The 25,010-nt window shown below is 36.5% G+C and overlaps 1 long non-coding RNA gene across 3 annotated transcripts in view; it reads right to left on the bottom strand.

Moving 5' to 3' along the window:
* LOC144242532 (uncharacterized) overlaps positions 1-25,010 on the bottom strand; it is a 209,614-nt gene that overhangs the window by 27,966 nt on the left and 156,638 nt on the right. For all 3 annotated transcript variants that reach the window (XR_013338373.1, XR_013338372.1, XR_013338374.1), the window contains exon 5: positions 21,284-21,360. This is a non-coding gene — a long non-coding RNA (uncharacterized LOC144242532). The remainder of the gene's footprint in view (positions 1-21,283; positions 21,361-25,010) is intronic.

Here is a 25,010-nt window from a genome sequence, read left to right as displayed (position 1 = left end):
CAAGGCCTGGGACCCTAAGTCAGGTATGTTTGATACCAAAGCCCCAGCGTTTTCAAACATTATATTCTCATTCAGTTACAGGTGATCCTTGAACAACAAAGGTTTGAACTGCATGGGTCCACTTATATGTGGATTTTTTTTAATACAGTACTGTTGATATATTTTCTCTTCTTTATGGTTTTCCAAATATTTTCTTTTCTCTCATTTAATTTATTGTAACAATACAGATAATACGTATAACATACAAAATATATATTAAACTACTGTTTGAGTTATTTGTAAGGCTGTCTTTGCATCCACAGTAGGCTATTAGTAGTTAAGGTTTGGAGGGATCAAAAGTTTTATAGAGATTTTTGACCGCACAGGTAGTAGGTACCCCAACCCTTGTATTGCTCAAGGGTCAACTATACTCTTTGGCTTTAGTTGTTTGTCATTCCTGTTTTCTGCGACTGAAGCATTTTCCACTACTAAATAGTAGCAAGAGTTAGCATACCACATACTGATGGATTCCACAAATCCCTCTTAATTAATTTTCTAGTTTTGCCAGTGCCAACCTTTGCTGAGATCAGCAGTTCCTGCCATTCAGTGCTTTGGGAACACAATGTTACATTAACCAGAAGACAGAAGAGCTCAGAGGCTCTACTTGGTCCCACAGAGTGTTATATAATAGAACATTCTATTATAGACAGTCTCAGGTTTAAAGAGCTTTGAAAAATTATATAGAAAAGACTGGCATGGGGAGAAAAGAGCAGTCTTAGAGATTGGGTGTGAAAACTGCAGTGCTGAATTTTGGAAATTACAAACAACATATCTAGATTTAAACAGATTTTCTTCCCACTTTTAAGATTGTGTTTTGGTTCCATTCAGACCAAGCCCAAACCTGAACTTGATTAAAGTTTTTGCTTTTGTTCTTTTCTCCCCAGTGCTCACTGGGAGTGGGCAGGGTACTTTGTTTCTAGACTTCCTATGGCTATGTCTCTATTTGCATCCTTTCTCTCTAGGCAATTTGGGCACATCTCTGCTCATTTATTAATATCTTCATAAATGTAAAACCTAGGGCCCTATTTATCTAGTCACTGAAAGTCTATAAAACAGTAATGTGGAATGTAAAATATTCAGTGATTCGAAAGGGAAGAGAATTCTATATTTGACCTTATTTCCATTGGTCCATTCATCAATGACTCAAAAATATTATCAACTTGATCATCATACATAAATAAGAACTGAATTCCTAATGAGGGATTAAACTAAAATTACTTTTAAAGCAAGCATATCCAAGTCAATGTTTTATAAAACCTTGACTTGGATCATAATTTTGCTTGTCATCTTTTTCATAAAAGAAGATTTACACATCCTATGATAGCACTAACCTTTTCAAGAATGGCAAGTACACTTCATATATTTAAGTAATTATGAATTATGACCACTAAATTATGATACCTAAAGAAATCAAAGATAATGTGGGAAAAGAGGAGAACTCAAATGAGAGAGTGACTTTTTTCTATGTTCAACCTTTTTGTGTTTAACTCTGTAATATTACCATATCTGGTGCTTTTGGTTAAGTGATTCTAATTCCTTTTTATTTTCCAGATCATAAATAGGCACATAAACAAATTAATCAGATAATTCAAATTATTGAATTATTTATTGAATACCTACTTTTTGGCCAAGTGTACAGTGTTTCAGTACCCCAATGTTGTTTAGTTTGTGAGGGAGAGCATGGTGTATCCATAATAACACTCATTCATTAAATCACTCAACAAACATTTATCAAGGATCATCTCTGAACCTGGGACAGAGAGGTGAATCAGAACTACTGCCTTTCCTCAGGGAGCACAGGAAGGGGAGGGAGACTGGTGAATACACAGAGCTGTATACAGCTGTAAAATGGCATAGGAAGCACTTTGTTCAAAATGTACATGAGGTATATTTGTGGCACAGAGGAAGAATAAATGCCATTCAGGGATCCAACAGCTGGGTCTTGAAGGACTGTGTGGCAAAGTGCAGGGTAGCAGTAGAACAGCTATTTGCATTCAATACAGAGGGAAAAAACGTGTGCAAAGATGTGGAAGAACAAAATGTAACTGCAAGTGGTATAGCAAGAGCATGGTGTTGGACAAGAGGCCTAAGGGGGCACAATCCATCAAGCTATAGACTTTGAATGCCATCCTACAAGAAACTGGGAACTATTACCAGATTTCAAACAGCAAACTTATTATATAGTTAGATCTGCAATTTAAAAAATATCTTTCTGGAGGCACCTGGGTGGCTCAGTTGGTTAAGCAGCTGACTTCAGCTCAGGTCATGATTTCATGGTTCACAAGTTTGAGCCCCGTGTTCGACTCTGTACTGAAAGCTCAGAGCCTGGAGCCTGCTTCAGATTCTGTGTCTCCCTCTCTCTCTACTCCTCCCCCACTTAGTCTCTGTCTCTCTCTCTCAAAATAAATAAATATTTAAAAATTTTTAATTAAAAATTTTAAAAATTATATCTTTCTGGACATATTATGGAGGATGGGTTTAGAAAAGAAGAGATTTTGAGTCAGAGAGACCAGTTAAGAGTCAAAATATAATGAAAACCTAAACTAACCATAAAAATAATAATCAGCAAATATCTCCTAAGTACTCCCTATGTGCTAACCTCCACACTAAGCATCTGAATGGATTCTATCACTGAATTTTTTTCATCAACCACAATTAACTTCCCCTGATGTTCACATCTTTAACAGATTTACAGATGAGTAAAAGTGACCTAAGAAGGTGAAGAAATCTGACCAAAGTCACATAGCCAATAAGTGATAGACCAAGAATCAAGCCCAGGGAAACATTTAAGATATTGTTATGAGACAGATTCAAAACAGATGAATAACCAATTAGATGAAGGAGATAAGAAGCTGCAGAAGGTACTCCACCACCATTCTTTCCTTTTTCCCTATTATATCAAGAATATTGGCATGGCTGGAGAGGACAGCCATTATTATACATGTAAAAGCAACCTACAACCCCTGACCATAGTTAGGACTTCCCTCAGATGACCCATATGATTGGGAAAGAATAACTGTTATACCCAACAGCCACAGAATCTATGGGAAACCTGTACATATTTTGGCAGTCTATGGCTCCTATCTTGCTCAGAAAAATATCCTCATTCTAGAAGATGCAGTAAGAGACCACATAAAAATTCTTCCACAATTTTTGATTGGCCCAATAAAGAGATGCCTACAGTGAAAACCTGACAGATAAAATTTACTCTAGCAAATTGAGGATGTCACATAGCCATGATTGGAATGGCTTATATTCCACATCCTCCATAAGATTTACATTCCCAGACTCTTTACAGGATTAAAAGCTAAATAAAGAAAAAGAAAAAAAAACATGTGGTATAAATTAGAGAAAAGCAATGGTACCATCACAGTGAATAAATTTAAACCCTCTAGCTGTACCATGTATGTTCCATATGTTTTATGTACATATATACTACATTACTGTGGGGGATTTTAGGTCTACATGGTTTTTAACAAATAATTTCTATGAGTTGAGAATGTGAACTCAATTGGTAAATGTTATTGAAGTACATTTAATTCACAGACTGAAAGAAAGTAGTCTTTTAACTACTGGACAATTCCAATACACTTCTCTGTAAACCTATGTCACCTATATTAAGACCTTTATTACTGCCGGAGACCGAAACTGCACAGATCATCCCTGATGGCAAGGCCCAGGGAAGAGGCTGCAATGCAGTCAGAAGAACCCCCGGAAGAATTCTTCTTCTCTACTTTGTCTGTACCTTTTACTCTCACTTCTGCTGTTAGTCTATTCTAGGGTTAATATGAAACTAGAATCGCCCAAAGTTCCCCCTTCCTCCAAAATGGAATGTACCTAAATATCATGTCTTCCCCCTCAATCAGATGTTGTCTAATAAATATTGTAGCAATTAGCAAAACTGGGGACAGTCCAGTATGCATTGGGTCTATAAGAGACCTAGAATTCATTTTCCTTGTATGAGTCTAATTGCCAATAATACATATTATGCCATAAGCAGAGACAAAAACAAGACTTACTAGTTGTGGAGGACTTTCTCGAAAAAGTGTTAGAGAAATATTTGCCTGCTGACCTCAAGCCTGTAAGGCAACTTATGGATTGTTCTGGTCAAAGAATGAGATTGGTAAATGCAGAGACCAAATTCTAGTTGATCCATGTAAAACATTTCCATGCGTCATCTATAATAAATGTTGACATTGTTCTTTCTTAGTAAGGGATTGTGAAAGTCTGTTACCTACAACTGCAGGTACAAGTATATCCTGTTTTTGCATGCCCACTGAATTTAAACAATTAAAGGGCACTGTGATCTCATGTATTCTGGCAATATGCTTCACTTATCCTTAGATACCCTGTCATATGTAGTAAAGAATATGTAAAACTTTGTTATGACTACCAGGTTAAATTTTATTGGTTGAAGTGGAAATTATGTACCATGAAATCACTGTTGCCAAGAAAACTTAGAAATGTTAAGTCCTATGACTGTACTCAAAAAATGTAAATTGTTTAAGCATGATTGTTTGAATTTGCTATATAAAAACCCTAAGCTGAAAAATAAATGTGAGCAGTCCACCTGAAGAGGCTGGCTCCGTGTCTTCTTTCGCCGACACCAACCATCATTCTCTGGGCCAACCCTGGCTTGCAGAGGCTGGTCCCCTGCATATAACTTCACTCATATACCTAGCCTTAATTCATAAACATGTTCCTCTAATGATCCAATAAGAAATTATTTTTTCCATATAAAATGAATATTTAATATTTAACAAGTCATACTCCCTATAAACCATCATCTAGCATGTTCCTTCAGGGCAATTTAGGGTTACAGAGTAACCAACTATTAGAATTATAAGGGGATCATAGAGAACATTCTGTATAGCATTTTCTTTGATGTTTATTTATTTATTTTTGAGAGAGAGAGAGAGACAGAAAGAAAGGCACAAGTGGGGGAGGGGTAGAGAGACGGGAGATACAGAATCTGAAGCAGGCTCCAGGCTCTGAGCTATCAGCTCAGATTCTGACGCGGGGCTTGAACATATGAACCAATGAACCATGAGATCTTGACCTGAAGTGAAGTCAGACACTTAACTTACTGAGCCACTTAGGCACCCCATCTGTATAGCATTTCTAAGTTGAGTTATATGAAAAGGTTTAGCAAAATGGGGTTTTTTTCATGAATACTGGATACTTGTGTCAAATGCTTGGGAAATTGGTTTATATCAAGTTCAACACACTATCAAAACCACATTAAATCATATTTTAATGTGCTAATATGCAAGATAAATTCCCAAGAGGTATGTCTAGAGATCTTTTTAAATTTATTTTTAACATGGAAGTCCTTTATTTTAGGAAGAATAAATCAACACCAGTGTTCTTCAGAGCATGGTTCAGATAGATAATCTAATTTTGCTTTTTCATTTTATACATAACATTAAGGTATAGAAAGGATAAGTGAAGTTTCTCAGGGTCATAAAATTTCATATTGACAGAGCCAGATCTAGAAATCTGTTTTCTAATATTTCATTCAACTCTGATTTTTTTTTTACTTTGCTCTCACCTTTCATGTGTTTAACATTTGCAGTATTTTTCCTCTGGCACATTACACACATAAAAATGACAAGGGTGACTTGGTAATCACTATATACAGTATAATGAAGAACACTAACAATGGCTACTATTATTGAGTACCTATCATATGCCAGACAAATTCTAAGGATTCTAGCACTGGCTTTTTTTCTCACAATAACCCTGCAACATATTGAGATGCATTATTTTCCATATTTAACAGTTTAGGAAAATGCTTCAGACGTATTTGTAAATGGTCACATAGCTTAAAGGGACAGAGCAGGTGTCGTTGACTGAAATCCCCTGCTTTTGCACATGACCACACATCTTGTACGTTAGAAAAAGTAATGCTCTTCATAGCATTCACCTAGACTATTTCCCAGAATAAATTTTGCAGAAGTGAAAATGTGAATGTGCTTTCTGAAACAGCCCTTCTCTCTTTCACCACAGCACCTGGGGATCCATCAAATACTGACTTTTCCACATTATGGAAAAATCTCTACTTTGGACCACTTTTTGTCCTCTATTAGATTTCTGATTCTGAAACCTAATGATCCAAGATATTTTGCAATTGAAAATGTTAAAAGTGATCACTGAAGCATATTCTAATCGTTAAATTCTATAAAAAAAAAAAGTAGCCAAAATATTCAAGGTAAAATTTCATTTACTTCTACTGATAGGTGACTTCAGCTAAAGTAACTAAAATAATGAAATATAGTCTAATCAACACAATTAAAGTATATCAAGCTTTAATAGAGAAAGCCAATATAATCTTGTTCTGCCTTATATGAAGAATCCACTGATCCAAGGGCATGAATGTGACTGATACCAATAGTAATGAAAATATTATCCATTGAGGCTTGTCAACTCTTCTTGCTTGCTGCAGCTTGAGGAGATCCCCTGACAATGATTCATGGCTTGAAACTCAGAACCATCTGCTCTGTTGGAGAGTTCCTCAGCCAAGGTGAAGAGGGTAGCTTTCACAGCTGTATTCTTTTTCCTTCTATAGTCTATGGAAAAGCATCCAACAAACCACAAAAACCTGGCACTAATTTGAACATGGCAGACATTATCCTCCATATGCTCTTGTTTCACTGGACTCTTTTTACAGTAACTATCTCATTTGATGCCATTTCTTATCTCTCTTCACCACGTGAACTGTCAATTTTGCTCACTCTATAAACTTCCTAATATCTTTTCCATCCTAGGCAGTTCAATTATTTGTCCATCTATATTTTAATGGACAGTATTTTTTATTGTTGATAAAATTTTAGGATTTAACTGAATCTCATCAAGTTACATCACTTATTTTATATTTTAAAAAATGAAGGCAAGGAAAGTTTAGATTGTGACCTTAACATCCCATAGTTTGACAGTAAAAGAATGAGGACTCAATCATTTGTCACCCAAAATACTTTGCACAGCACTTACTATTTTATTGAAGGAAAGGTTTAGTATCTCTGCTATTCTCACTTAGATATCTTAATAAGGAATTGTTTTTGGCTCATTTATTACCTAACAAACCACAGGGAACTTGTCAAGTGAACCAAATAATTCTCATCAAACCAATATGAACAGAAATATATGCAACTCTAAAAGTCTGCTTTTCTTTCTTATATAGAAAGATAAAACTTTTAAAACTAAACATAAAAATTGGTTTTATAAATCTTCACCTCATAGTCTAAAATGTGACTGCAAATAAGTTCTAAGAAAATCTAGGATATTAAATGATTAGATGATTACATGATAGAGACAAGACTATTGCTATCTGAAGATACCAAGTGAGCTATCACAGGATTCAAATCCCTGAGACTAGACAGTGGGTGTGGTTAAGCCTCAGTCTTTTAAGTATGAATAGGTATGGGATACTCCACTTTTGGGAGAGTGAATATGGAGCTACTGTAGCAGATATGGAAACGATTAAACAATTCAAAAAATCATTCGTATAAGCCATTTCTATAAGGAGCTACAGTTACCAAGGTTATTTCTTTCACATGATGTAAATAAGAAACTAAAAAATGTGGATAGAAACTTGCCTGGACTCAAAAGTGTTAGCTCTCTTCTTCCATGTTCCACTGATCAAAACAAACCACATAGCCAAGAACAATATCAATGGGGTGTATTAAACCATGAAAAGAGAAGGGAATAAAGAAAGGATCATAAGCAAATAATCCACTGTTATGGGAGAACAGCTGTTTTAGTGGAATAGTGTAGGTAGAAGCCAAATTTGAGTGTGTTTTAGAAAGAATGCAAAGAGCAGAAATTGGAGAAAGTGAGAACATTTTTTTCAAGAAATTTGTTTCAAAAGACATCAAGGAATGAGGATGGGAGCAGGAAGGGGTGACAGTTTTATTTAAAGGAGTGTCTTATTGTTTTATATAGTGGGGAAAATATCAGCTGCTCCTGTACTGATGGAAATGATCCTAAAGATACTGAAACTTAATGGTTCAGGTGAGATGATGTGGGAATTTCTTGTGTGATATTCTTGAGTAAGCAAGAAGGTAAAAGTGCCTCCTTGAGAGAGTATGGGTGAGCCATAGAATGGGTGGAAATTTTATCTATAATAACAGGAAGACAAACTATGTTCTAATGCAGGCAGTTGGTTCACTGTGGTGATGAAAGCTTATGAGAGTTCTCTTCCTATGGCTTCAATTTGCTCAGTGAATTAGAGCAAACGTCATCAGAGAATAAGGATGTCATATGAAATGTTAAAGATGTGAGCAAGCAAGAAAAGTACAAAGTTTTCATCCTAGGGAATTGGTGAGTGAAGGAATAGAGAAAATAGGATTATCAATGTCTACTGATACTGAAGAATTATAGATAACCTAAGTCTACAACCAGAAGTTATGGTTGAAATAAAAAATATATGAGGGATTTCAGCTCCAATAGGTAAAGAATTTGGCAGTCATTGCTCCTGTCTTTAAGATAAGAAATTAATAAGCAAACTAAAATTCAACAACGTTTTTTGGACTCGAGAGATAGTTAAATTCATAAGGCAAACTGCCAACCCAATATCTGGAGATAGCACAAATACAGACAATCACAGCATTCTATATAAACTTTAAGTGTTTGTAAACTTTAAATCAGAGCTACAAACTCTCAGTCCGTGCTAATTTTGACAAACTGCTGGAGGCTGTGTGTGTACTACCTTGAGAGTGAGAACTCTTAGGGGCCCAGTCTTACAGGATTCCCACATATTCAGGGACCCCACAGTTTCTCACAAAAAAAGACTAAAGAAAAAACCCCTTGTGTTTATAGCATGAGAGAGAGAAAAATAACCATTTCAAAATATGCCCAGAGCATTCATCATAATGAAGCCCTACTCTCTAAGGGATAAGACTTAACAAAATCCTTCTATGACATGGAGAAGGGCAATTGTCCAACTCCAGTCCCTTCTAGTCTTCCTGCTTCCCCTGAGGGGAGAAAAAAGAAACACTTATGAAGGTTATAGCCCAAGGACATGAGCCCATAAAATGACTAAGGTTTAATCATAAGTTTCCTTCCTCCACATCTTACTACAACACCAGCACATCTCCAGTAAAATAGTGGATTTCAGCTGAATGAGCTATAATATACAGATTTCTACTTGAGAAGGAGCTTTTAGGGAAACCCAAACACAACAGGTGAAACAAAATAATGACACTAGAGGAAACAGAAGCCTTTGGCACGTAAAGCTGAACCAAATATTAAACAGTCCAACTCTCAGACATATTAACACTGAAGGTCTATTTACCTGTTCTCTAATACATCATGTCTAGCTGTCAACAAAAATATTACAAGGCATGCTAAAATATAAAAACAAGCAAAAAAACAAACAAACAAAACACAGTCTGAGGAAATAAAGTATTCATCAGAAATGGTCTCAAATATGATACAGATTTTGGAATCATCAGATAGGGAATTTTAAGTCACAGTGATTAATATGTCAAGGGCTCTCATAGAAAAAGTGAAAAACATGCAACACAGATAGCTGATATATACAAAGAGATGGAAATTCTAAGAAAGAATTAAAAGAAATGCTCAAAATCAAAAACATTGCAACATACTGAAGAATGCCCTTAATGGGCTCATTAGTAAACTATACGTGGTGAAAGAAGTAGTCAGTGAGCTTCAAGATATATTAATCGAAGCTTCCCAAACAAAAATAGAACATCAAAGAACCATAAAATATTTTTAATGGAGTAACATATACTATTTGAAATAACAGAAGGGGAATAATTGATCTAATAGATAACTGTTTATATCAAATAAATAATAGTAACAATGCATCAGTGATTATATAATACAGGTAAGTTAAATAATTGGCAGGTATCTGCACTTCATTCCTTTTGATGTCTGAACAATATTTCATTAAATGTATGTACCATAATTTGTCTATCCATTGATTAATTTTGGGGCATTTGAGTTGTTTCTATCTTTTGGCTATTGTGAATAATGCTGCTTTGAATGTACATGCACATGTATTTGTTTGAGCAACTGTTTTCAATTCTTTGGAATACATAACTATACCATGAGGAAAAAAATTTAAATGATCTGTTTTAAGGAACCTTTACTACCCATAATTGACATGATGGGAAAGGAAAGAAAATGGAATCTCATAAAATGCTCAGTCCAAACTAGAGATGGGAGAAAAAGAAACAAAGATTATAAAAACAAAAAAGAAGCGGTGCAGGGAAAAAAAGGAGCAAAACAGAGGAAACAATTATAAACATGGTACATGTTAATGCAACTCTATCAGCAATCACTTTAAATGTGAATTGTCTCAATACACCTATTAAAAGACAGGGATTGTCAGAATAGCTTAAAAAAAAAGGAATCAAATATAATTTGTCTTTAAATGTACAGTCACAGATTAATAGTACAGGTATGGGATGAAAGCTAATGTTCAATGTTAAACACAGAATCATGATCTGACCCAGCAATTCTACTTTGTCTTGGTCCATTAGGGTAGCTATAACATAATACCATAAACTCAGTGGCTTATAAACAACAGAAATTTATTTCAAACATTTCCAGAAGCTAAAAAATCCTAGATTAAGGTACAAACAGATTTAGTGTCTGGAGAGGGCCCACTTTCTGGTTTATAGATGGTTACCTTTATGCTGTGTCCTCACATGGTGCAGGCAACAGGAATCTCTTTAGAATCTCTTTTATAAGTGCACTGATCCCATTCATGAGGGCCCTCATAACCTAATAATCTCCCAAAATAATCTGAATGTCTCACCTCCAAATACCATCACATTAGAGACTGGATTCCCACATATGAATTTTGGGAGGATATGAACATTCAATCTACAGCACATTCCTGAGTATATACCCCAAAGAGTTGAAAACACATGGTCAAACAAATGTGTGTCCATGCATGCATGTTCACAGGAGCAGAATTCACAATAGCCAAAAGGTAGAGACAACCCAAATTGTTCATCAATGGATGAACGGATAAAATGTGGTATATACCATACAATGAAATATTGTTCAGCCATAGCAAAGAATGAGGTACTGAGATACATATGCGACAGTGTGGCAGAACTTCAAAAACATTATGCAACATGAAAGAAGTCAAAAACAAAATGTCATAGATTGTATAATTCCATTCATCCAGAATAGGTAAATCTGTAAAGGCAGAAAATAGATTAAAGATCACCAGGAAATAGAGGGAAAAGATGGTGGTGGAGCAATTGTTTAATAGATATGGTGTTCCTTTGAGGTGATGAAAACATTTTGGAACTAGATGGTAGTGTTTGTGTGACATTGCAGATGGACTAAATGTTACTGAATTGTTCACTTTAAAATGGATAAAGGTATGTTATATGAATGTCACCTAAACTTTTAAAAAGACACATTGAAAAAAAGAAAATATGGGAAAAGGTGTTCCTTGCTATTGCAATTTAAAAGGAAGTTTGAGGAGCTATATCAATTTCAAAGTAGCCATCAGACAAAAGAAATTTCAGGTCAAAGAGGGGCTTTATATAATAAAGCTGTCAATTCTCACAAAAGACTTAACAATCTTTAACACATATGCTCCTAACAACAATGCATCAAAATACATGAAGCAAAAAATAATAAAACTATGAGAAATAGACCACCCCACTATCAAAGTTGGAGACTTCATACCACTATTTTTTAAATTAATATATCCAACAAGCAGAAGTATTTCATATAGGATTGTATGAACAAAAAAATTATAATATGCATGTAACAGTGTATGGAAGGAAGAAGAAAGGGATCATTTTGGGGCAGCTGGGTGGCTCAGTCGGTTGAGTGTCTAACTATGGCTCAGGTTATGATCTCATGATTCATTGGTTTGAACCCTGCATCGGGCTCTGTGCTGATGGCTCAGAGCCTGGAGCCTGCTTTGGATTATGTGTCTCCCTCTCTTTCTCTGCTCTTCCCCAGCTCATGCTTTCTCTCTCTGTGTCTCTGTGTGTGTGCCTCTCTCTCAAAATAAATAAACATTAAAAAAAAAGAAATTATTTCAAGGCTCTTAATGTCAGTTCTAGCATTTTGGGATTAACATTTAAAGTGTCAAATATATTGGGGCGCCTGGGTGGCTCAGTCAGTTAAGCAACCGACTTTGGCTCAGGTCATGATCTCACAGTCTGTGGGGTCAAGCCCCACACTGGGCTCTGTGCTGACAGCTTGGAGCCTGGGCCTGCTTTGGATTCTGTCCCTCCCTCTCTCTCTTCTCTCCTGCTTGTGCTCTCTCTGTCTACCAAAACTAAATAAACATTTAAATAAAGAAATAAAGTGTCAAATATATCATGATGTAGAACAGAGATAATAATACCTAAATTAGAAAGAACTCTTTTTATCCTGTCTTGTTTTCAGAGAAAGCTTACACTCCCAGAAGGAAATTATTAATATAACACTTCCAGGTTTCCTTTCCACTCCTTGTTCTCCTCATCAGAGAGGAGTGAATTATTAATTTCTAAGCTTGGGAAAGACTTGAGCCAAGACTCTTTATATTCCCAGCAGTCTCCTCCATTCCTATTTGGTCAGTATTGCTCCTTGGATGTAAGACTATTGAGCTGCCTGGTTTGGCAGCTTCCATGCCTGGTTTGGTAGATCTAATTATTTAATAAAAGTATTAGGAAACTCATGGCACTGCAAGCCAATGTCACGAGGCCTGATTCAACTCTACTGACAATAAAACTCATTTCAAGGTCCTTCAGTCTGACAAAAGTGTAGGTATCAATAGGATCAAAAACTCAGACTAAACAATGATTTGATTTACTGGCCCCTCAAACCTCCAAAAGCTATCCAATAGGGTTGTAAAGAGAATAAAATCAGATAGCATTTATTAAACACCTGTCAAGTATTTGAACTGAAAACTGAAAGAATTATGTGTTGAAGTAATTTCTGTAACTAAGCCTATCCTGTTGGTCTGGCAATGATATCTCAGTTACTGGTATTTTCAGCTACCTGGAGTCAGCTTTTCAGAAAGCTGAAAATATACTCTTTCACAAATGTTTAAGTCATAGATAGGGACTACCCAAACCTTAAATAAATGCCTAGAAAAAAAGTTTTGTCTCGTTTTGTTTTACTTATTGGTAAAAAGGAAGTGTAAAAAATTTCCCCATGTTTAGGTACCTAGCTGGCTCAGTCAATTGAGCATGTGACTCCTAATCTCAGGGTCATGTGTTCAAGCTCCACATTGGGAGTGGAAACTACTTAAAAAAATAAAATATAAAATTGTAGACAAAAATATTTTTAACAAATATCCCATGCTATTGCTTCTGCCATATTCTAAACCATGGTCTCCTCTAAGTTGCTACTTTTTTGGATGAGACACCTTCTGTGTAAAAAATATTTTAAAAGCTTACAGCAAAAAATCCCTACTGTGTTCATTGGCCTCAGAGTGAAAGGTACATTTGAGGAGTAAGACAGCTCTATGGAAATTGTTCACAGTAATAAATGAAAGATATCTATAAAGTTTCAAGAGTTCAATGTTGGCAGTAATATCAAAAGGCTACCAGAGAAACCTGTTTATCAGCAAAGTTTATTAGTCTTACTTTAAGAAAGATCTCTTAAAATACAGAGAAAAATTGAGGGTTGATGAGGGGGGATGAGGAAGAGGGGAAAATGGGTGATGGGCATTGAGAAGGGCACTTGTTGGGATGAGCACTGGCTGTTGTATGTAAGTGATAAATCACGGGAATCTACCCCTAAAACCAAGAGCACATTGTTCACACTGCATGTTAGCCAATTTGGCAATAAATTACATTTCAAAAAGAATGCATTTATATGTTACTAGAGTGTCAAGTGTTTTTAATAACTAAGTAGACATAATAAGTTTAAAAAAGAGAGAGAACACTGTACAGTCTTAAAAATGTCTCAAAATGAAGAAACTAGGAAATGGTATACATAGGGTTTTAGGTCATGGGCCATATGATTTTAGGTGGGCTATTCAAACAGGAAAATTCTGGGATTAAATAGAGCTGATGACATAATAGCTTTGGATCAATGAGCACATCCAGGTGAATTTCTTGAGTGTGTCTTGTGAAGTAAATAATTCCACTTCATTAAAATTCTTATCTTTCAGAGGCAAGTATTTCCTGCAAGAAGCAATTAAAATTTATTTTTTCCTGCCTAGTCCCAGTGTTGTTTCACCTAGGGAAAAAAAGTATGCCTGGAGTCACTGTGGTTTAATACATAGATTAACAAAGGACTGTTTCTTTCTCCCCTTCTCTGCAGGTAGGATAGGTAGGTAGGCAGAAGAGGTGGAAACAAACCAATGACAAAATTTTTATGCAAGGTAGCCTTCTCCAAATGGGGCAACTTCATTGGTAATTGCTACCCATTCCAAAGTTCCCCAAGAAGGCATCAAGCTCTCTGCTTATCCTTTGAAAGGCCTGTGGTAGGCTGACTGCTGATACCCAAAATCATCTAGATCCTAACCCCTGCAAATGGTATCTTATATGTGAAAAGAGGTTTTACAGATGTGATTAAATTAGGAATCTTGAGATGGGAAGATCATCCTCTATCATATCCTTGTAAGAGGGAAGCAGAGGGAGATTGACAATGTCATGACTGAAGTAAAGTGTTCTGCTGATGGCTTTGAAGATAGAGGAAAGTCCCATGAGCCAAGGAATGCTGCTCTAGAAGCGGGAAAGGACAAGGAAATGGATTCTCTCCTACAGCCTCTTAAGGGAACACCGTTCTGCAGACACCTTTATTTCTGCCCAGTGAAAATGACTTTGAACTCTGACCTCTAGAATTTTAGAAGAATAAATGTTTGTTACTTTAAACTACTAAGCTTGTGGTAATTTCTTACTACAGCAACAGGAAACTATTACAGAGCCTACTACTGATAACAGGTGAGCTGTAACTATGAAAGACTCACCAATTCAAGTCAATCACCAGGTTTCTCTACCAGCCCAGCTCACTTCCCACCTCCTTCTATCCTCTTGGTTTAAAATAAGTAAAAACTTCAGAAGATAAATATTTAAAAAATACTTTTAGTAATCTAGCAAGCTCAAAGATTTTTTAAAACAAAATAGTTTGTTAAAACAAAAGAACTCAGGGGTGCTTGGGTAGCTCAGTCGGTGAGTATCCGACTCTTGATTTCAGCTCAGGTCATGATCCCAGGGTCATGGGATTGACTCCAAATTGGGCTCCGCACTGAGCCTGCTTAAATCTCAATCTCTCAATCTCAATCTCTCTCTCTCTCTCTCTCTCTCTCCCGTTCTCTCTCTCTCTCTCTCTCTTTCTCCCTCTCTCCTTTTACCCCTCTCCCCTACTAGTGTGCTCTCTCTCTCTCTAAAAAAAAGAACTCAGGTAATCAATTGACTGGACTTTCTCAAACATACTTTCTTTAACTTTTATCAATACGAATAGCTAATGCCAGAGAATTTCTGGCCTGTTACCTTTGGGAAAATGCAAGCTAATCAACCCAGAAGGCTAATTCCCTCTGTCTACTTTTCCTTTTTTTTTTTTTTTTAAATTGAAGTATAGTTGACATACAATGTTACATTAGTTTCAGGTGTACAGCATAACGATTCAACAGTGCTATATGTAATGTTATGCTCATCATAAGTGTAGCTACCATCTGTCACCGTACAACACTGATGGTATTCTCTATGTTGTACCTTTTATCCCCATGACTTATTCATTCCATAACTGGAAGTCTGTACCTCCCACTCCTCTTTACCCATTTTTCCCTTTACTTCCCCAGCAACCACCAGTTTGTTCTCTGTATTTGTGGATCTGTTTCTGCTATTCCTTCTGGCTAATTTTAAACTTAGTACCTAAATGGCACATCTGCTTATACAATAAACATTATGCAGGGATTCATTTTTAGAGACAAACAAAACATAAGGTTTTTCTCAGAACTTATCCTCTATTATGTCCTATTTTTGCTGTGTTTTCATAGTCCTGGAAGTAACCCCTTTCCTCTCAGAGATCCATTTCAAAGTCATGGAAAAATTAAAAACAAATAAACATCTCTCTCTTGCATTAAGAAAGTTGAGATATTCTTGTTACCTACTTTTGAAAATCGATCTACTTTAACTTACAGTAAAATAAGTTTTAGGCTACATTTATGATGCCAACAACCAAATTTGGTGATGTATTGACAAGTCAACTCTCTGGAAATAAAGGAGGAGGAGGAAAGCCTCTGATTTACAGCAATTTCCAATTTCTATTGGAATACTCTTCTCATGGCTAATTTCAAGTTATTCATAGTTGAACATCCAGCTCACAAAATTTCTGAATATTTGTCAGTCAGCCCTTATTGCCAGCCAGTTCTAGCCCACCACTGCAAAATATTAAACAATACGTAATTATTAATGTTACCAATCCTGGTCTCTCTCATTTACTTTTTTGGATATCAGAAGACAAAGAATAAAATGAGGAGAAAAATACTGAACTATGAAATGCAGATTTATTATCCTTTTGGTTCAGTGTTTCACAACACAAAGACAGAAGGATAGGGCACAAACAACATATCAGATTAAGTCCCTGAAAAAAACTCAAGAATGATAGAACAACTTTAATTATCCTAATTAGACTAATCTCTGTCTATGATACAAGAACCTAATGCATCGCCTACCCTAACGAGAAATTAAAGAACTAGAAGAGAGAATGAAACATAAATAATTGAGAAGAGCTGATGAAGTTGACTGCTAATTCATCAGAGAGAGTAGATAGAGTCTTCTTAGGGTATATCAAGAAGGAACTTAGATGGAACAAACTGGTGTTTAAACTACTTCACTTTTTGAACTAAGAGTTTCTAGTTCTCCCTGAAGTTATTATAAGAAACCTATAGCTATCCGGGACCAAATCAAATCTCTGTCCTCCAAGGATGGTAATTAAGAGAACATCTTCAGATTGCAAGGGGCAGCTAAATCTTATAGTCTTTAATCTTCTCTAGGGACAAGATTGTTACCCCTAGTATTCATGTTTCTATGCATGGATTGACATGACCCTTCCCTTAAACATGAATAGCATAGTTAGAAGAGCTTTTGCATTTATTTAAACCAGACTTTATGATTCAGGCTAAAGGAGATGATTCCAGAAAGGCAAATATAATATTAACTGATCTGACAACAAGATGGTATATCTCCTAGGGGTCCACTTAGCCACTGTCATGAGGACCAGCTCACAATAATCTCCACTTGGTAGAGACCATCTCTCTATTACCACCAGAGGTTATTCTTGAACATAGCATAAATCCTTAGAATCCAAATCCAAGAAAAGAAAGCATTCTATCTCTCCTCTGCTTGAGACTCAACTTCCGAAACCCCATTTTCTATCTTAGGATTTACCTCTTTATAAGATGATGAACATCAGCAATACCTCTTTACTTCTGGCTAGCTTTCTTTTATCCACAGGGGTATGGCTCAGACTTGGTTTCTACCAGAACTACACACACATCAAAAAGCTGTAAGATATCATTTTACTGTGCATTCAATGAGTGTATGAATGATTTTGAGATCTTCTTTGTCCCTTCTTTCTGGAGATTTCTGCCCTAGTTCTGGACCATCTCCAAATGTTTTAAAACACATTTGTTTAGTGAGTTCTCTAAGAAGCCTTTCTTATCGGGCCAACCATTTGGGAAAAACAATATACCTTGATCACATTATTGTGGGAATGGGATCTTGCCAGTTGCACTGGGTGCCTTTGGTTTAATTCAGAAAATTAAAACTCTAATAGTAGTATTGGAAGCCAGAAACAGAGTGGGCAGAGGGCTTCTGTAAAGACTCATAGAAGGCTCTCCACTGTGAGAGAGAAAATGACCTGGAAACTGGCATAGGGATTAGAGATTCCTAACCCTTAAAAAAAAATTATAAGCTCTAGGAGACTGTCTTCTCCTAAAGTAATACTAAGTAAATGAGTTTGATCCTTTGTTTCTCTGATTCCTTATGGAAAGTAAAATATCAATTCTGACTTCAACTGAAGGAACAACAACAGAATTATACCACAGAGAAATTTACATAAGGACCATAAGGAAAACTTAAATTTCTTCAAAGCTAAAGGTAAAAGGTAGTGCCAGGGCCAAAGACGATAACTAAGATATAAGCTCAGGAACCCCGATTGTAAGTTAAGGGGTGGGATATGACTATCCCAATACAGACACCATTTCTTAGGTGTGCCTTGTAGGCCAGGCTGGATAAATAGTTCACCTTACCAATATGAAGCTGCTCAGAATCTCAGGAGCCACAGCCAAAGCTACTATGCTTATGGAATATTTAAGTCCTCACTGCCTACAGTCTAAAAGCTACAAGAGCAGTTGGCTTCACTCACTGCCAATTTGCATGGAATTCTACCCCTCTGCTGTTGCAAAAGAAGCTGTGTTCATTCTCTATCAGTATCTGGGTTAGAAGTCAGTCAAATAAAATAAGGCCACAATCCAAAAGAGAAAGCATTGTGTGTTTTAAATGTTGTTGCAATATGGCGACATGCAGTACTCGACAAACTCTTAGTGAGAGCATTGGTAGAAAATCTGGATGATCTCACTATTATTTAAAACCAACATCCATTCTTCTAAAGATACCTAAAACCTGTTTTTTAATCATTAAAATCTCCTTCAGACATAAAATGCATTAATACAATTAATACATCTAGTATTGTACTGATCCCATAGTATGTGTTGACTGAAAGGCATCACCTCTTATGCAAACTTTGAGGGCAGATGGTGGGATGTCTTGATATAAATGATGTGCCAAGCCTAAACTTTTCAGATAAAGTTCATTTTACTCTAAGTTCCCTACAGGAAAGTTACAGGCAAAAATATCTCAGCAGAATTGAGCAGTGACACACTTGCATTTCTTAATGGCAGTTCTAGAACATTAGGTACGTAGTTTCATCCTCATTATTAGTAACCTCCTATAATCTTTCATCTGCCTAAGAAACCCACATTAGCGTGATGGCTGAATAATGTAATAGTAAATCCTTTTGGCCAGTGAAACTCTTTCTCACTGCTTTTAAATACTCATTTCACACTCTATAGTTTAAAACCAAAAGTAAGGTTTGATTTGAATGCTTTTTTAACAGAAAGCTCTGTTGAGTGTGTGTAGATGTATGTACACATCTACATGTGTGGATGTATTCATCCATGTGTTTTAGGTGGATATACATAAATAATTAGGTCTGAGAGAGAAAGACAGAGAGAGGCAGACAATTATTTATCAGAGCAACCTCACAAGGTTATCTGGTCTACAATCATGCCTTTGAATAGGTTATATATTCAGATATTATCATCTGTTTTTCTAGTTGAAATAGCTAAAATTTATAGATTTTAACTGCCCACAGTAAAAATGATAGTAGAAAGTAGTAGAATAACAATAGAAACCCAGATCATCTGCTTCTTGACAGAATTTGTTTACATTATTAATATATTTCNTGGAGGAGGACACTTTGGGGATGAGCACTGAGTGTTATGTGGAAACTAATTTGACAATAAACTATTAAAAAAATATATTTCATTCTCTGTATTTTAAAACATTTTTAATCTTAAATATTTTCTATGTAAAAAAAGTTCCAAAAATAGCAGAGATTTCACATATACCCTTACTCAGCTTTCCCAATGTTAACATCTTGCATAGTCATCATACAATGATCAAAACCAACAAATTAACATTAGAACAATACTATGAAATAAATTACAGACATCACCAGCTTTATACTAATCTCTTTTTCTTTTTCCAAGATCCAACCCAAATTTCCACACTGCATTTGATTTTCATGTTTCCTGGGTCTTTCTAATCTAATTGAAAAAACCAAATTACTTAGTACAGGAAATTTGATATTTTGAAAGCAATAATTATTCAACATAGAGCCCAAAAATGAGCTAAGTATTAATTAGGGACAATATCTTGGAGCCTTCATGTTCATTTTAATTTTATACTTCATAACGGTCATTACACATTTTTCTTTCTATATTCTAAAGAAGAAATATCTGAAATTTATGTATCCCTTTTCCTTCCATAATTTTCCCATTTTTACATGGCAAATTAATGATTCAGTAATTATTATTTTTTTAATGTTTATTTATTTTGAGAGGGAGCATGGGGGAGGAGTAGAGAGAGAGGAAGAGAGAAAATCCCTAAGCAGGCTCCTCGCTTAGCACAGAGCCCAATGTGGGGCTCAATCTCAAAATGGTGCAATCACGACCTGAGCTGAGATCAAGAGTCAGACATATAATTGGCTGAGCCACCCAGATGCCCCTGTGGTTCCGTCTTTACGTCAAAAGCAGTATCAGAATGGACAAATTAGCAAGGAAGAAAAAGCTGATCATTTGTGAAACTGAAAGCAATAATGTCTACTTCTCAGGGTTGCTGCAAAAACTGAATGTAAAGCTCCCAGCCCAGTATTTAGAATATGATCATGTACCCCAGTGGGACATTGGCAATGTTTGGAGACACTTTTACCATTACAGTTGTAAGGAGGTGCTACTGGCATCTAGTGGATAAAGAGGAAAGATGATGCTTGCATGTCCCAATGCACAGGCCAATTCCCCAGAACAAAAAATTGCCTAGCCCCAAATTTTGACAGTGCTAAGATTAAAAAGCTGAGTTTAAATGATGACATCAGTTATTCTGCTTCCCGCCGCCCTGGGATGCAATTATACTGAAGTTAACGGAGAAACAAAAAATACTTCCCAAATTCAGCCCTTGCAAACATAAACTAACCAAAGGTTTATCTTTACATTTAAAAGTGAAGTAAATAAAGGAAACCCAAACTAAAACATGGATACTCTGGAAACTAAGATCTTAATCCATCTTGTTCTGCTTTATTGTCTTCCTCCCCTGGTTTGCCTGATCTTAGACCACTACCAAAAGAGGGAGTGCATGAAAACTAGGCATGCCAACCTTTCCTTAAATTAAGGGAAGGGTAAGTAAAATGTTTGCTTATTCTCTCAATTAACTGTTTCAGAGAGATGACAATAAAGGTTGGCCAAAACTTTCCTACTCCTATCATACATTTCATTTAAGATATCTCATGGGCACCTGGGTGGCTCAGTTGGTTAAGTGACCTTACTTCAGCTCAGTCATGATCTCATGGTCCATGAGTTTGAACCCCGCATCAGGCTCTGTGCTGACAGCTCAGAGCCTGGAACTGCTTCAGATTCTGTCTTCTTCTCTCTCTGCCCCTCCCCCACTTGTGCTTTTTATCTCTCAAAACTACATAAACATTAAAAAAAAGAAAAAGAAATCTCAGTACTATTATTACTTTTCTCAGCTACCTTTCTCCAGGAATATGACATGTTTGGAGCACAACTCATCTTTTTGCTTGTTAGAAAGCCACATCGTTTTCAACTCTCTGGAAAAGAAATGAACAAACAACAAATTTGGTAATCAGAAAGAAACGGGAGTTTCCTTGGATTTAACAAAAGTCAAAGATGAAATATTTTCTATTATTATTTTTCTGTATAAAAGAACATCACAGGAAGTGTGATCATAAAAGAATGAATTTACCTTATTCTTACTGTGGAATCATGTGGCAGCCCAAACACTGCAGTGAATATTAAATCTGAAGAGTTAGGCTGTAACTGGGATGCTGGGTCCCTTAAAATAACTTACAGATATAAAGATATAAAGGTGATCCAAGATGGCAGTGGAGGAAGACCCTGAACCCACCTCCTCCCACAGACACACTGAATCTACAGGTACAGAGGGAATACTTTCCTCTGAAAAGACCTGAATACTAGCTGAACAGCTCCTCCCAAACAAACAATTAAAAGGTCACATTGAGAGGGATAGAAAAGGCAGAGACAAGGTCTTGCAAAAACCCTGCCCCCAGTGTAGCAATCCACAATCAGGAGGGATCACACAAACCTGGAGCTTCTCCCTGAGGAGTGAGGGATTCACACCCCACATGAGGCAGCCCAACCTTTGAGACTTGGAGAGAGTCTCAAGACCCTCATATGACCTTGAAAAACAATGGGACTTACATCAAGGAGAACCAAAGGGCTGCAGGGAACTGAGATTCTTTTTTTTTTTTAATAGTTTATTGTCAAGTTGGTTTCCATATAACACCCAGTGCTCATCCCCACAAGTGTCCTCCTCCATGCCCACCACTCCCATTTCCCTCCTCCCCACCCCCAGCAGCCCTCAGTCTGTTCTCAGCATTAAAGAGTCTCTCATGGTTTGCCTCCCTCCCTCTCCTGCACTATTTTCCCCCTTCTTCTCCCCCACGGTCCTCTGTTAAGTTCCTCCTAATCCTCCTATACGTGCAAACATACGGTATCTGTCCTTCTCTGCCTGACTTATTTCGCTCAGCATAACATACTCAAGTTCTATCCATGTGGCTACCCATGGCCAGATTTCAGTCTTTCTCATTGCCATGTAGTATTCCATGGTATAGAAAAACCACATCTTCTTGATCCATTTGTCCATTGATGGACACCTAGNAATGTGTAGACTGCTTTGGGTAGTAATGACATTTTAACTATATTTGGGAATTGAGATTCTATTCTTAAAGAGTCCTTGCACAGACTCATGTCCCAGAGGCCCAGCACAAAAGCAGCAGCGAGAAAAGGGCCTAGACTATATTTGAAAGTGATTTGTTTGTTAATCTCAAAAAATTTCCCAGAGGGTAGGGACCAATCATAGGACTGAGGCACTGGCAGGGGTCATTTTTGCATTCCCCCTCTACCTTGCTAGTGCTGGTGGCTCTACACATTCCCTGTACTCTCTGGCTGCCCCATTAAAGCCGGAATCCATGTCCCACCTGTGCACCCTCCTGCTGCCCTCCTCAAGTAAACAGGCATGTGCAATCCACAAAGGGGATGCTCCTAGATTGCAGGGCTCTGGTGTCCAGCTCTGGGCTTCTGTTCCTGGGCACCATGGGACTGTAACAATCAGAAATACAGTTCTTGGCAACCTACTACCCTTAGGGCACTGAACAGACAGCTGACTGAAACAACAGAACCCCAGTCTTCCTGTGAAAAAGGACAATTTACATGTCCTGGAGCATCAGCCCCAGGGGCACGCCTCAGGTTTGCCACACAACTAGAGGCTATGGAGGTGATCTCAGAGAACAGAAGCCATGGGCTGCCATCTCTGTGCTCCCCATCAACCTCACTACAGCTCAAAAGTATTTTCTAGAAAGGAACTCATACACACATCTGGAATGCTGGTCTTTGAAACTATTGCCCAGGGACAACTCCAGATCTCTTCATCCGGAGACTCGCAGTGTCTATGATTAAGGTCCTAGCTACCAAAAAGTATATATCTGCACACTTTAAATGTTGCTGCCTGAGGGTCTGACTTAAAGATAAAGAGACAACCAAGAGTTCTGGCAAGGTTGAATAATAAGTTTCATCTCCTGCACAAGGGCACTCCTTCAGACAAGCACATAAAAACAAACACAAAGAGCCAAGCAAAACAAAAAAGCAGAGAAATATGTTCTAAATGAAAGAACATGATAAAACCTTAATGAAATGGAGATAATTTGCCTTATAAAGACTCCAAAGTAAGAGTCATAAATATGTTTACCAAATTTGAGAGAAAAATGGATGAACTATCACAAAGAGAAACTTTTAAAAATCCTACTTAACAATTGCATCAAAAATAATAAAACACCTAAGGAATGAATTTAACCAAGGAGGTGAAAAGCTTGTACATTTATAAGATATTGATGAAAGAATCTGAAGAAGACAGAAATAAGTAGAAAGATATTCTGTGCTCATGGATTAGAAAAATTATATTGTTAAACTTTCTATATTACTCAAAGCATTTTACAGATTCCATGCAATCCCTATCAAAATTCCAATGGCATTTTTTACAGGTACAGAACAAACAATCCTAAAATTTGTATAGAGACACAGAAGACCTCCAATAGCCAAAGCAATCTTGAGAGAGAAAAACAAAACTTTCTGTTTCTAAACTACATTACAAAGCTATAGTTATCAAAACAGTATATCAACATAAAAGTACACATAGATCAGTGGGACAGAATAGAGAGCTCAGAAAGAAAACTGCACATATACAGTAAATTAATTTATGACAAGGAGGCAAGAATATGCAATGGACAAGTACAGTCTCTTCAATAAATGGTGTTGAGAAAAATGGACAATCACATGCAAAGGAATGAAACTAGACTACTACCTTACATCATATGCAAAAATTAACTCAAAATAAATTAGACTTGAATGTAAGACCCGAAACCTTAAAACTCAGAAGAAAACTTAGGTGATAAGCTCCTTGACATCTCACTTGCCGATGACGGCTTTTTGAATCTGACTCCAAAAACAAAGTCAGCAAAAACAAAAATAAATAAGTAGGGCTGTATCAAACTGAAAAGCTCCTGCACAGCACGGGCAATTATCAAGAAAATGAAAAGTCAACCTATTGAATGTAAGAAAATATTTGCAAATCATATATCAAATAAAGGGTTAATATCCACATTTTATAAAGAACTTATAAAACTCAATAGCAAAAAAATCTATTTTTAAAAATGAGCAAAGGATCTGAATAGACACTTTTCCAAAGAAGACATACAGATGTTCAATGGGTACATGTTAAGATGCTCAACATCACTCATCATCAGGGAAATGCAAACCAAAACCACAAAGAGGTATCACCTCATATCTGTTAGAATGACCATTATCAAAAAGACAAGAAACAAGTGTTGGTGAGGACTTGGACAAAATGGAAATGTCACACATTATTGGTGGGAATATAAAATGGCACAGTTACTGTGGAAAACCGTATGAAGTTTTCTCAAATAAATTAAAAATAAGATGACCATAGGATCTGGTGATTCTACTTCTGAGTATTTTTATGAAGAAAATGATAACGCGAATTTGAAAAGATATACATACTCCTATGTTCACTGCAGCATTATCTGCAACAGCCAAGATATGGAAACAACCTATGTGTACATCGAAGGATGAATGGATAAAGATGTGGTACACACATGCAAACACATACACACACACACACACACACACACACACACACACACAC

The sequence above is a fragment of the Crocuta crocuta genome, unplaced genomic scaffold (assembly GCF_008692635.1).
Source record: "Crocuta crocuta isolate KB4526 unplaced genomic scaffold, BGI_CrCroc_1.0 scaffold384, whole genome shotgun sequence".
NCBI classification, from domain to species: domain Eukaryota; kingdom Metazoa; phylum Chordata; class Mammalia; order Carnivora; family Hyaenidae; genus Crocuta; species Crocuta crocuta.
The sequence above is the reverse complement of the archived record's forward strand: the minus strand, read 5'-3'. Positions and strand labels throughout refer to the sequence as shown.